The sequence below is a fragment of the Aotus nancymaae genome, unplaced genomic scaffold, assembly GCF_030222135.1.
Source record: "Aotus nancymaae isolate 86718 unplaced genomic scaffold, 86718_ANA_hifiasm-v0.15.2.pri h1tg000007l, whole genome shotgun sequence".
Taxonomy (NCBI): Eukaryota; Metazoa; Chordata; class Mammalia; order Primates; family Aotidae; genus Aotus; species Aotus nancymaae.
This window is the reverse complement of record NW_026988418.1, coordinates 15,493,107-15,507,221: the sequence shown is the minus strand read 5'-3', so window position 1 is coordinate 15,507,221 and position 14,115 is coordinate 15,493,107. Positions and strand designations below refer to the sequence as shown.

General features: G+C 47.7%; 1 pseudogene; it reads left to right on the top strand.

The window, feature by feature from the left end:
- Positions 1-11,862: 11,862 nt before the first annotated feature.
- Positions 11,863-12,730, top strand: LOC105704994 (SUMO-conjugating enzyme UBC9-like; annotated as a pseudogene).
- Positions 12,731-14,115: the final 1,385 nt, after the last annotated feature.

Genomic DNA, 14,115 nt, shown 5'->3' with positions numbered 1-14,115 from the left:
CTCTACTACCTCTCATTTTACAGTTCTTGACCTCAAGGACGCCTTCTTTACCATTCCCATTCACCCGGAGTCCTACTTTCTCTTTGCCTTCACCTGGACCGATCCTGACACCAACCTGTCACAACAGCTTACCTGGACGGTCCTGCCTCAGGGGTTCTGAGACAGCCCTCACATTTTTAGACAAGCCTTAGCAGCCGACCTTAGCTCCTGCCCCCTTCAACCCAGTCTCCTTCTCCAGCACGTGGATGACCTGTTACTTTGTAGCCCCTCCCTCTCCCTATCCCAACAGCATACTGCCACTCTCCTTAACTTTCTTGGATCTCAGGGATACTGAGTATCTCCCTCCAAAGCACAGTTATCAGTCACCTCGGTGGTCTACTTGGGCATTTGCCTTACCCCCAAAACTAAAAGCCTAACAACAGATCGCTGGAAGGCACTTCTTTCACTGCAGCCCCCGGAGACCGCCAACCAGATTCTCTCCTTTTTAGGATTTGTAGGATTCTTCTGCTACTGGATACCTAACTTTGCCTCTCTAGCTAAACCTCTGTACGTGGCAGCTAGGGACACCCCCATGGGACCTGTCTCCCATCCTGAGGTTGTAAAATGGGCTTTTAAAACCCTCCAAACTGCTCTGTCCACCACACCCCCACTTCATCTGCTGGACCTCAATTGCCCTTTTTGTCTGTTCACTGATGAGAAACAGGGCATTGCTGTTGGGGTTCTAACCCAACCCCTAGGTCCTGTGTTCCGTCCTATAGCCTACTTATTGAAGCAACTTGACCCCATGGTCAGGGGGTGGCAGCCTTGCCTGCGGGCCCTGTGAGCAGCAACAGAACTTACCAAGGAATCCCTAAAACTTACCCTGGGCCAGCCCATCTCCGTGTTCTCTCCTCACCGGCTTACCGACCTCCTCTCCCACAAATTCCTCACTCACCTAGGTCCCTCTCGTCTACAGGAGTTCCACCTGCTCTTCATTGAGAATCCTTCAGTCAGCCTTCACCCTATTTCCCCACTCAACCCGGCTACCCTGCTTCCTCTTCCATCCCTTCCCCCTTCCCCAGCCCACTCCTGCCCTGAACTAATGGATGCACTTGCCAAACCTCGGGAGGGCCTATCCAACCTTCCCCTGCCTAACCCAGACCTTACTTTCTATGTGGATGTAAGTTCAGTAATAACAGCCAATGGGAGGTGAAAGGCAGCCTATGCGGTAGTCACAGATTCAGCCACCCTCGAGGCACATTGCCTCCCTGACGGAACCACATCACAAAAGGCGGAGCTCATTGCCCTAACCCGAGCTCTCACACTAGCACAGGGAAAGTGAGCAAATATCTATACTGACTCAAAATATGCTTTTCTTATTACCCATTGCCACTCTGCCCTCTGGAGAGAGCGGGGATTCCTTACCACAAAAGGGTCCCCCATAATCAATGCTACACAGATCTCCAACCTTTTACAGGCCTTATCATTGCCCAGGGAAGTTGCAGTCATACACTGCCGAGGACACTGGGCCCAGCATGATGCTGTCTCCTGGGGCAATGCGTGGGCAGATACAGCAGCAAGATCTTCAACTAACGCCAAGTTAACCCCTACCCCTGTTCTCTTCCTTACCACGGCCACACAGCCTGTATACTCACTATCAGAAAAACAGGCCCTTATACTAAAAAGGGGAACAGAATCTAATCAGGGCTGGATCTTCCTAAATAACAGAATCACCCTTCCCCGGGAACAGGCCCCTAAAATTATTGCTGAAATCCACCAATCCTTACATATAGGGCCTAAGGTGCTACACCACTTTGTACAGTCCCTCTTTTTCTCACCAGGTCTGCAACAAACAATTGAGCAGGTACACAAGGCATGCACTACTTCCTCTAAGGTCTCACCTCAGGGAGGCTTAAGGCCACAGTTTCCTACCCACCAAATGCGTGGCAACCTACCAGCCCAAGACTGGCAAATTGACTTCACTCATATGCCCACTCACAAAAAGCTCCGCTATCTCCTAACTTTTGTAGATACCTTTTCAGGTTGGCTTGAAGCCTTCCCCATCTCCTGGGAGACAGCAGACATGGTGGCCTCCCTCCTTACTCAAGAAATCATCCCTCACTTCGGCCTACCTGCCACCATCCAGTTGGACAACAGTCCAGCATTTATGGCCCAAGTAGTCCAGCTAGTCACTAAGTCCCTCAACATCTCCTGGAAACTGCACATCCCTTACCATCCTCAGTCGTTGGGTAAAGTTGAACGGGCCCACAGCATCCTCAAAGACCATTTGGCCAAACTTGCTATTGAGGTAAAACTCTCTTGGCCCACATTCCTACCTCTTGCCCTGGCCCAGGTCCGGGCCACCCCACAGGGACCAACGGGCCTTAGCCCCTTCGAATTGCTGTACAGCCAGCCTTTCCTGGTTTCTCACAACCTCCCTGTAAACCCCTCTCCACTGGCTTCCTACCTTCCCTTCCTCTCCCTCCTCCACCACCTGTTAAGGGAGCACGTAGACCGCTCCCTCCCTGTTGTTCCAGGACCAGAGGACTCCCACCCAGCGGCGCCTCTCCAGCCCGGTGACAGCGTTCTCCTCTGAGAACTCAAACCAGGATCCTTGCAATCCAAGTGGTTGGGACCCCATGTTGTTATCCTAATCACCCCCGCAGCAGCCAAACTCCTGGGTCACACTCTGTGGTACCATGTGTCCTGCCTCAAACTGGCCCCCCAAAATGATCAGTGGAAATCCGAACCCCTGGGCCCCACTTGCCTCCGCTTCACCCATGGCCCTTACCTGTCAGCCCCTAACCTTTCAGAGCCTCATCCTGACAGTCCTTTTGATATCTCCTCTTGAGGCCAACTCATATGTTTGGTGCTTCTGCATCCAGGAATCCTGGACTGAGGACCCCACCACCAGGACCCATTATCTTGCACAGGCAAACTGCCAAACATGCGGCTGTCAGTCTACTGTCTCCATCCTCATCCCACACGGTAAAAGCGCCATACTTGGTCATGATCATGGGTTTCACTTTTGGCATGGGCTGTGTTTTCTATATGACCAAACTAAGGACCACTGTCATTGGTGGAACACCACCTACAGGGGGCGCCCACACAGCTCTTGTGTTATTCACAAGCCACAGCCTCCAAGCTGTCCCAACCACATGCTCACTTGCTTCAGCAATGGTTCCTTAGCCATCAACATCCGTGACCCCTGGCACAGCCGTTGGGATGCAGGAGTGTCCAGTAAAGTCTATGAAGATTATACCTGGAGCCACCCTCAGGGAACATGGCTAATATTCCGGTCCAATATCCGCATCGTCTCTGAAGTAATAGAACAGCTCAGTTTTGTAAGCCATACAATCCTGCAAAATGAAGCCACCCTAACTAACCAATTCAAACCCTCAGATAACACCTCTCAACCTTTCTCTTGGCTGACTCTAGTACAGCCGGGAGCCAACATGTTAAATTTAACTAAAGCCATGAATATCACTAACTGCTTTTTATGTGCCTCTCTCAGCAACCCCCCCTTAGCTGCAGTTCCCCTCAGGTCCGGGTTCAATCTGTCACAATCACCTACGGGACCCGGCACCATCTTAACGGATATCCCCTTGTTCTGAGTACACCCTCAAAATTTCTCTCTCTGCTATGAGACAGCCAGCAGCTCCAGTCCCAGCTGTAACACCACAGTAAAGGTAAAATCCTCCCTCTATGCCTCACCAGGAGGATATTTCTGGTGTAACGGAACCTTAACTAAGGTTATTAATGCCTCCTTCCCTTTCCCTTGTGTGCCTGTCACCTTGGTCCCGCAGTTAGAGGTATACGGACAGGCTGAACTTCTATCCCTCCTTCCACCTTCCCCTAATCACCAAGACAGATGAGCAGTCTTCCTCCCAATGGTCGTTGGTCTCTCTCTAGCATCCTCTTTGGTGGCAGCTCGGCTGGGTAGCGGCACCCTAGGCTACAGTGTCACCTCAGCCACTCAACTAAAGGACAAGCTTCACGTGGCTATCGAAGCGTCGGCTGCCTCCCTGGCCTCCCTCCAGCGACAAATCATGTCACTGGCCCAGGTAACTCTCCAGAACTGACGGACTCTTGACCTGCTGACAGCGGAAAAGGGAGGTACCTGTCTGTTTCTTCAGGAGCAGTGCTGCTATTACATCAATGAAACAGGTCTTGTAGAAGAAAATGTCAACACTCTCCATCGCCTCCAAGAGGACCTCCACAAGAAGCAGAATACATCAGTCTCGCCTCTTAACTGGTGGCAATGCCCCATGCTAAGCTGGCTAACCCCTATTATCACGCCCGTCGTCATAGTTTGTCTTCCGTTAATGCTAGTCCCTTTTTTCCTCAGGTTTTTACAGGCTCCCATGAAGGAAATTTCCAGGGTGGCCGTAAACCAGATGCTACTTCACCCCTATGTCGGCTCCCAACCGAGGCACCAGCCAACTGACCAGACTTCTCCCTCACTCCGCCCCTATTCAGCAGGAAGTAGCCAGAAAGAAGCGGCATCCTATATCATCAAAAGGGTCAGAATGTAAGGCCGGTTGCCTTGCCAGGAGGTCGGACACACCCACCTCTGCACTCAGCACCTGACTCTGCACCCGGCACCAGGCTCTGCACTCAGCACCTAGCTCTGTCGCATGGCTCCCCTGGGAGGCTCCAGCTGATGCAACCCTAGCTGGCTCTCACACCAGAAACCCGCCCAACAACCCGCCCATCAACCCGCCAACCAATAGCAGCCCACCCCGTCTCAATCCCGCTCTCCTGGACCCAATCAGAGCACCCAGCTGTTGCTCGTTCCTCCTAGCCATAAAACTCCCCCACCCCAGGAAGTCAGTGCGACTCCTCTGGCCCCCTTTCCGCGGACCACAGAACCTCGCCCGGGAGCTGAATAAATTGGCATTTAATTTTTTTTTTTTTTTTTTTGAGACAGAGTTTCGTTCTTGTTACCCAGGCTGGAGTGCAATGGCGCGATCTCAGCTCACCGCAACCTCCACCTCCTGGGTTCAAGCAATTCTCCTGCCTTGGCCTCCCGAGTAGCTGGGACTACAGGTGTGCGCCACCATGCCCAGCTAATTTTTGTATTTTTAGTAGAGACGGGGTTTCACCATGTTGACTGGGATGGTCTCGATCTCTTGACCTCGTGATCCACCCGCCTTGGCCTCCCAAAGTGCTGGGATTACAGGCGTGAGCCACCGCGCGCGGTCGGCATTTAATTTTCTTATACTGGCCTCAGTTTCCTCATTTTAAACTCGGCAATAACCCTTACAGTAAGTAAATCCCAATAAGGCAGAGGCCCTAAATTCTCTCTCTGCTGTGTGACCCTCACACAGAAGAGATCGCTGTCCTTCTCTGAGCCTATTTCCTTGTCTTTACAATAAGAAAACAACATAATTTCTGAGGGGCTTGCTATCTCTGACCTTATGGGATCAGAACTTATTAGTTCCGACAACTCCAGGTCCCTAGCACAGAACAGGTTCACCAGAACTCTTGGCTATCTGGTGAGGTGAGGCTTACCAGGTGGAATGTCATCAATTTCCGGGTTCCACCCCTCCCACCTGTGCCCACCCTCCAGCCCCTAGTTCTACTGCTCCTCCAGAGTCTCAGCTAGTAAGAAGCTTGCAGTATACACAGTCTTTTCCTTCACTGCATTCAAAGGAGGAGCCCTGGCCCCATCATTCCCCTTCACACTTATACTGTTTGAGTATAATTTGAGAGAGGCACCTTCCTGCCTTAAAGTATCTTTGCCACCCACTGGGGGGAAGTGAGATGTTGACGAGAGAGCAAGAGCTTTGGAGTAAACAGGCTTGGGTTTGGATCTTGACCCTGTGACCTTCCCAGCTTTTGTGACCTTGTACATGTCACCCTTGCCCCCAGATCCTCAGGCCCTCCATTGGTAGTTGTAATGCTCATTGCATGCTATGAAGATGAGAGATGTCTGTAAAGTACCTGTGCAAGAAAAGTATATGAGCTTAAGAAAGCCATCCCTCTGTTTTTTTCCTGAGTGTTTAAAAAGAAGGTGATACTAACACTTTATTTTCTAAAAATCAAAATGCAACATATTTTTTATCTTCTACATGCTGATTACATGGTAAATGCTCAGTGCAATTTTTAATCTTTTTTTTTTTTTTTTTTTTTTTTTCAGAAACAGTCTTGCTCTGTCCCCTAGGCTGGAGTGCAGCTGTGTAATCGTGGCTCACTGCAGCCTTGAACTCCTGGGCTCAAGGGATCCTCCCCCTTGGCCTCCCAAAGCACTGGGATTACAGGCATGAGCCACTGTTGTAGGCCTTTATTATCATTTTAATTACAATTGCTGATTGTAAGTTAAGTCAAGTGAATTACTCAGAACATTCTAAATTCTCTCTAAAATAGAAATCTAATTCAAAATTCTCTCCTGCTTAAAAAATCTTCAGCAGCTTCCCATAGCCGACATGGTATAAAGCCCAAACTTCATACTGCCACTGAGTTTCTTCCTTCCTTCCTTCTAGTTCTACTGCTCCTCCAGAGTCTCAGCTAGTCAGAAGCTCCCAGGATGCAGTTCCCTTTCCTCCCCTCCCCTTCCCTCCCCTCCCCCTCCTTTCCCCTCTCTTTTCTTTTCTCTTTCTTTCCGACACTGTCTTGCTCTGTTGCTCAGGCTAGAGTGCAGTGGCTCAACCTCAGCTCCCTGCAGCCTCAACCTCTTGGGTGCAAGGGATCTTCTACCTCAGCCCCCTGAGAAGCAGGGGCACAGGCTTGCACCACCATACATGTCGAATTTCTTGTATATTTTGTAGAGACAGAATTTCACCATGTTGCCCAGATTGATCTCGAACTCCTGGGCTCAAGCAGTCCACCCACCTTGGCTTCCCAAAGTGCTGGAATTACAGGCATGAGCCACCATTTCTGGCCATGTTTTCTTTTCCATTTGTTTTGTTTTGTTTTGTTTTTTTGAGACAGAGTCTTGCTCTGTTACCCAGGCTGGAGTGCAGTGGCACTATCTCAACTCACTACAACCTCCACCTCCTGGGTTCAAGTGATTCTCCTGCCTCGGCCTCCTGAGTAGCTGGAGTTACAGGCACCTGCCACCACGCCTGGCTAATTTTTGTATTTTTAGGAGAGACAAGGTTTTGCCACGTTGCCCAGGCTGGTCTTGAACTCCTGACCTCAGGCAATCTGCCCGCCTCAGCCTCCTAAAGTTATGGGATTACAGGTGTGAGCCACTGTGCCTGGCCGGCCATATTTTCTTAATACTCTGGTCCCAACCTGCTTTTGCAGTCTTAAGTCTTTGGTGTAGTTTTTAAAAAGGATAGGATTTGGTATTCCACCTTAGCCACTTAACCTGTTTCCTTCTCTGTAATACTGGAATAGTAATTTCTACCTCACAGATTAAATAATAGTAGCTTATGTTAGCTATTAGTTATTGCAGTTATTAAGTGCTGGCTAGTGCATAAGAACTCGACAAACAGGTGGGGCATGGTGGCTCATGCCTGTAATCCAAGCACTTTGGAGGCCAAGGCAGGCAGATCACCTGAGGTGGGGAGTTCAAGACCAGCCTGACCAACATAGTGAAACCCTGTCTTAAAAATAAATAAATAAATAAAATAAAATAAAAAAGAGCTCAGGCTGGGCGTGCTGGCTCGCGCCTGTAATCCAAGCACTTTGGAGGCCAAGGTGGGAGGATCACCTGAGGTCAGGAGTTCAAGACCAGCCTGACCAACATGTTGAAACCCTGTCTTAAAAAATAAATAAATAAATAAATGAAAATAAATAAATAAAAAAGAGCTCGACAAACATTATCTCAATCCTGACAAGAGCTCAGTTTTTATTTTTGTATGAGAAAATTTAAACTTATACAAGTTAAAAAAACTATCAAATACAGCAGTTTCCAAATATAGCACAGTTAAACCCAGGGGTGGCAGCTATCACAGTATATGGTGTCAACCACTGTGCCTTAAAGCCTCCCTTGAAAGCACATGTTTGAAAGGACTTTGCATACAGTAAAGTGCTGTGAAAATTGGCTATTAATCACTATCATCGCCTTCTCCTCTCTTGGATCCAATGCTCTGATTACACAGAGCAATTTACCATTTTCCATAGCATTTTTTTTTTTTGAGATGGAGTTTTACTTTTTCTTTCTTTCTTTTTTTTTTTTTGAGATGGAGTTTCACTCTTGTTACCCAGGCTGGAGTGCAATGGCGCGATCTCGGCTCACTGCAACTTCCGCCTCCTGGGTTCAGGCAATTCTCCTGCCTCAGCCTCCTGAGTAGCTGGGATTACAGGCACGCGCCACCATGCCCAGCTAATTTTTTGTATTTTTAGTAGAGACGGGGTTTCACCATGTTGACCAGGATGGTCTCGATCTCTTGACCTCGTGATCCACTCGCCTCGGCCTCCCAAAGTGCTGGGATTACAGGCGTGAGCCACCATGCCCAGCCGGAGTTTTACTTTTTCACCCAAACTGCAGGGAATTGGTGAGAACTCACCCCACTGCAATTTCTGCTCCCCGGGTTCAAGCAATTTTCCTGCCTCAGCATCCTGAGTAGCTGGGATTATAGGCATCTGCCACCATGCTGTACTAATTTTTGTATTTTCTTTTTTTTGAGACAGTCTCACTCTGTTGCCCAGGCTGGAGTGCAGTGGCATAATCCCAGCTCACTGCAACCTCCACCTCCCATGTTCAAGCAATTCTCTGCCTCAGCCTCCCGAATAGCTGGGATTACAGGTGCCTGCCACCACGCCCAGCTAATTTTTCTGTTTTTATTTTTATTATTTTTTATTTATTTATTTTTATTTAAAAAGGGGGTTTCACCATGTTGGTCAGGCTGGTCTTGAACTCCCGATCTCAGGTGATCCACCCGCTTTGGCCTCCAAAGTGTTTGGATTACAGGCGTGAGCCACCACGCCCGGCCAATTTTTGTATTTTTAGTAAAGACGGGGTTTCACCATCTTGGCCAGGCTGGTCTTGAACTCCTGACCTTATGATCCACGTGCCTTGGCCTCCCAAAGTGCTGGGATTACAGGCGTGAGCCACTGTGCCCGGCCTTCCACAGCATTTTTATAGCTCTGTGCCTTTCCCTATGTTGTTCTCTCTGCCTGAAGTGGTCTCATTTCCCTATCAAAATGATATTTTTTTCACAAAAGCCAAGTAGGAGATGACCTATTCTGTGAAGTCTTCCCTAATACACTGGCATACCCCTTACTCCCTCAAGGGTAGGTACTAAGACTTCTCCATCTTTGGCCGGGTGCAGTGGCTCATGTCTGTAATCCTAGCACTTTGAGAGGCTGAAGCAGGTGCACCACGAGGTCAGACGTTCAAGAGCAGCCAGGCCAACATGGTAATACCCCATCTCTACTAAAACTACAAAAAAATTAGCTGGGCATGGTGGCACACGCCTGTAATCCAGCTGCTTAGGCAGCTGAGGGAAGAGAATCGCTTGAACCCGGGAGGCAGAGGTTGCAGTGAGCCAAGATCACGCCACTGCACTCCAGCCTGGGCAACAGAGCAAGACTCCTTCTCAAAAAAAACAAAAACAAAACAAAAAAAACAAACAAACTTTTCCATCTTTGTCTCCCTGTCCCTTTCCACTTCATAAATGTTCAGTCTATAATAATTGAACTCAATAATCATTTATTTATTTTTATTTTTATTTTTGAGATGGAGTCTGGCTCTGTTACCCAGGTTGGAGTGCAGCCACGCCATCTTGGCTCACTGCAACCTCTGCTTCCTGGATTCAAGTGATTCTTCTGCCTCAGCCTCCCCAGTAGCTGGGATTACAGGCACGTGCCACCACGCCTGGCTAATTTTTGTATTTTTAGTATAGACGGGATTTCACCATGTTGGCCAAGCTGATCTTGATCTCCTGACCTAGTGATTCACCTGCCTTGGCCTCCCAAAGTGCTGGGATTACAGGTATGAGCCACTGCTCCCAGCCAATATTCATTTGTTATAAATTCAGTGAAACCAACCAAAGGGTCTTCAATTATGACAAAATCTAAAGTGGCCAGGCACGGTGGCGCGTGCCTGTAGTCCCAGCTACTCGGGAGGCTGAAGCTGGAGGATCGCTTGAGTCCAGGAGTTCTGGGATGTAGTGTGCTATGCTGATTGAGTGTCCGCATTAAGTTCGGCATCAATATGGTGGCCTCCTGGGAGTGGGGAACCACCAGGTTGCCTAAGGAGGGGTGAACTGGCCCAGGTCGGAAATGGAGCAGGTCAAAACTCCCGTGCTGATCAGTAGTGGGATCGAGCCTGTGAATAGCCACTGCACTCCAGCCTGGGCAACATAGCAAGACCCTGTCTCTTAAAAAAAAAAAAAAAAATCGCCGTGGGTGGTGGCTCACGCCTGTAATCCTAGCACTTTGGGAGGCCGAGGTGGGTGGATCACCTGAGGTCAGGAGTTCAAAAGCAGCCTGGCCATCATGGTGAAACCCCATCTTTGGAAAAAAAAAAAAAAAAAAAATCTAAAATGATTGTTGGATAATGTTTAGGAGAAAAATAGCAGTGTAATTAAAGCCATGTCCAACAGATGGCACAACAGCCATGGTCAAAGCCACCTGAGAAGTGCTCTCCTGCATCACATTCACAAAGCTTTTTTACATATATTATCTACTTGCATTATCGTACCCATCTTCCAAGCGAAGAGGAAAATGAGGAGACTTTTCCAAATCCCAGAATCTTTTAGGAACACATTATCAGTTAGGTAAAGGTGATTTTAAGGGTCTAACAGAGGTCCTGGGTGATTTTCCGTCCATATGACCTTCCTCATTCCTTGAAAAATACATGAAATGTTCCTTTAAAATTTAAATGTTTGAATGGGGGGAGGGGAGAGTGGGAAATAATTCAATCCATTTGCACTTAAGTGTAAAAAAGTTTCAAATATACTCTTGAGAGTCTTTGACTTAAGTAGATTGGATGGCCACAGGGAGAGTGCACAGAAGCACTGGGGACCTGAAAAAAAGCCACAAAGATGAGATGGTGAGTAGGGAAAGGAAAGCGGAATGATAGGCAGTTTCACTAACATAACACATTTTCCATGAGCCAGCTTGGTTCTCTATTGCTGTAGCTATTGCCAAGGGACTCCATTCAAGGGATTTGTTATCCCAGGAATTTGAGAGCACAATTCAGGACAGTTAATAATCAAGTAGTAATGCCTGGGAAATTCTCAAGAAATCCTTCTCAGCATCCTCTGGTCAGAAGCTAGAAAACAGTGAGTCAAATCTGAGGTTATAAGAATGAAACCAGGCTGAGGTGGATGGATCATCTGAGGTCAGGAGTCCGAGATCAGCCTGGCCAACATGGCGAAACCCCGTCTCTACTAAAAATATAAAAATTGGCCAGGCGCGGTGGCTCAAGCCTGTAATCCCAGCACTTTGGGAGGCCGAGGCGGGTGGATCACGAGGTCAAGAGATCGAGACCATCCTGGTCAACATGGTGAAACCCCGTCTCTACTAATACAAAAAAAATTAGCTGGGCGTGGTGGCGCGTGCCTGTAATCCCAGCTACTCAGGAGGCTGAGGCAGGAGAATTGCCTGAACCCAGGAGGCGGAGGTTGCGGTGAGCCGAGATCGCGCCATTGCACTCCAGCCTGCGCGTCAAGAGCGAAACTCCGTCTCAAAAAAAAATAAAAATAAAAATTAGCGGGGCATGGTGGCACGCGCTTCTAGTCCCAGCTACTCGGGAGGCTGAGGCAGAAGAATCTCTCGAACCCGGGAGGCAGAGGTTGCACTGAGCTGAGATCACGCCACTGCACTCCAACCTGGATGACAGAGCGAGACTCCAACTCAAAAAATAATAATAGGCTTGCGGAGCGAGCTCCGGAGGGAAGTCAAGAGACAAAGGGAAGCGCCGCCGCCGCCGCCCCACTCGGTCCTCTGCCTGTCCGCGACGCGCTCGCCTAGGCCGCAGCCGCCCGAGGGACTCTGAACATGTCAGGGATCGCCCGCAGCAGACTCGCTCAGGAGAGGAAAGCGTGGAGAAAAGACCACCCGTTTGGTTTTGTAGCTGTTCCAACAAAACATCCCGACGGCACGATGAACCTCATGAACTGAGAGTGCACCATTCTAGGAAAGAAAGGGACTCCACGGGAAGGAGGCTTGTTTTAACTACGGATGCTTTTCAAAGATGACTATCCGTCTTCGCCACTGAAATGTAAATTTGGACCACCGTTATTTTACCCAAATATGTACCCTTTGGGGACAGTGTGCCTGTCCATCTTAGAGGAGGACAAGGACTGGAGGCCAGCCATCACAATCAAACAGATCCTATTAGGAATACAGGAACTTCTAAATGAACCAAATATCCGAGACCCAGCTCAAGCAGAGGCCTACACGATTTACTGCCAAAACAGAGTGGAATATGAGAAGAGGGTTCGAGCACAAGCAGAGAAGTTTGCACTGTCATAAGCAGCGACCTTGTGGCATCGCAAAAAGGAAGGAATTGGTTTCGCAAGAACTTGTTTACAACATTTTTGCAAATCGAAAGTTGCTCAGTACAATGACTAGTCACCTGGGTTGGGGGTTCGGTGGGCGCCATCTTCCATTGCCTCTGCAGGTACGCAGTCTTGATTCGCTCAATTGCCCGTTTTTCATACGGAGTCTCTTCCTTCAGTCTTTTGTATTTTGATTGTTATGTAAAACTTGCTTTTAACATTGATGTCAATATTTCAACTGCTGCAAAATGATAAACTTTTATACTTGGATAAGTCCCCCAGGAGCGAGTCCTCGTTCTCGGATGCAGGCACGCTTCTCACGGCCCCGCCCCGGCCGGCTGTCTGGAAATGCGCCCTCCCTCCAGTAGCTCCTCTAGGGCCTGGGCTGTGTTGCCTTCAAGCCTCAAATCCCAGGTCAGCAGCCTTTGTGTTTATATGGCGTTTTGTCTGTGTTACTGTTTAGAGTAAATAAACTATTTATATATAATAATAATACTAAAAAGAATAAAACCTGGGGCCAGGTGCGGTGGCTCACACCTGTAATCCCAACCTTTTGGGAGGCTGAGGTGGGCGGATCACCTGAGGTCCGGAGTTTGAGACTATCCTGGCTAACGTGCTGAAACCCCGTCTCTACTAAAAATACAAAATTAGCTGGGCGTGGTGGCACATGCCTGTAATCCCAGCTACTCGGGAGGCTGAGGTAGGAGAATTGCTTGAACCCAGGAGGCAGAGGTTGCAGTGAGCCGGCATCACTCCACTGCATTCCATTCCAGCCTGGGCGGCTCTCCGTATTAAAAAAAAAAGAAAGAAAGAAAGAAAGAAAGAAATCTGGAGTAAAATAGTAAAATCTGCAATTCCAAATTGGCACCTGGAGTTCAGTATTAGAATTGCAGACTTTGATAGAACTTGGAGGTCACAAATAGAATCCGGAGGTTACAGATTAGAATTTTGTGGTCCAAATGTATAATCTTTGGTTGTCATTATTGAAATTCCTTATGTATTGTGGAATCTAACTGTAGGATTCAAGTTCAGAGAAGATCCTATCTTTTCAATGTTAGAATTCTAGGGTCCCAAGTAGCAGTTGGGTTCTAATGGTAAAATGCTTAGACGCAGAGAATAAAACCATAAGTTGCAGGAGTAGATTTTTAAAGTTTAGTATTAGAGTCTCAGACTCTGAATTTTGAAACTGTAGTTCTAATAGTAGAATCTCAAATTATGAAAGTAAAATGTAGAGGTTCAACAGTGGAATTTCAGTTTCAGAGAAAGAATTCAGTTGAGTTCCTCAACTAGAATCTTGATTCATAAGAATAGAACTGGGAATTATATTCTTAGAATCTTGTACTTTGAGACTGGAACTTTAGTTCCAATAATGCAATACAGATATTGAAGTTTAAAATATGAGGTTCAGAGAGCACAATTTTGAGTTCCAAAGAGGTATCTTGAGTTTATATAGTAGAACTTTGAGGTACAACAGTAAATTATGAAATTCTAAGATTGGATTTTAGCATATTAGATTAGATTCTAGCATATTAGCATATTAGATTAGTATTAGGATTAACCCCCAATAGTAATAATGCTAATGGCTAACATTTATTAAGTGCTTACTATGTGCCAGGCATTGTAAGTATTCCTATTGTTGTTGTTATTGCATTTAGTGCTCAAAAAAATAAATCCTGGCAGGTGAATATTATTGTTATCATTACTGTGTTATAGATGAGGAAACTGAGTCATAGAG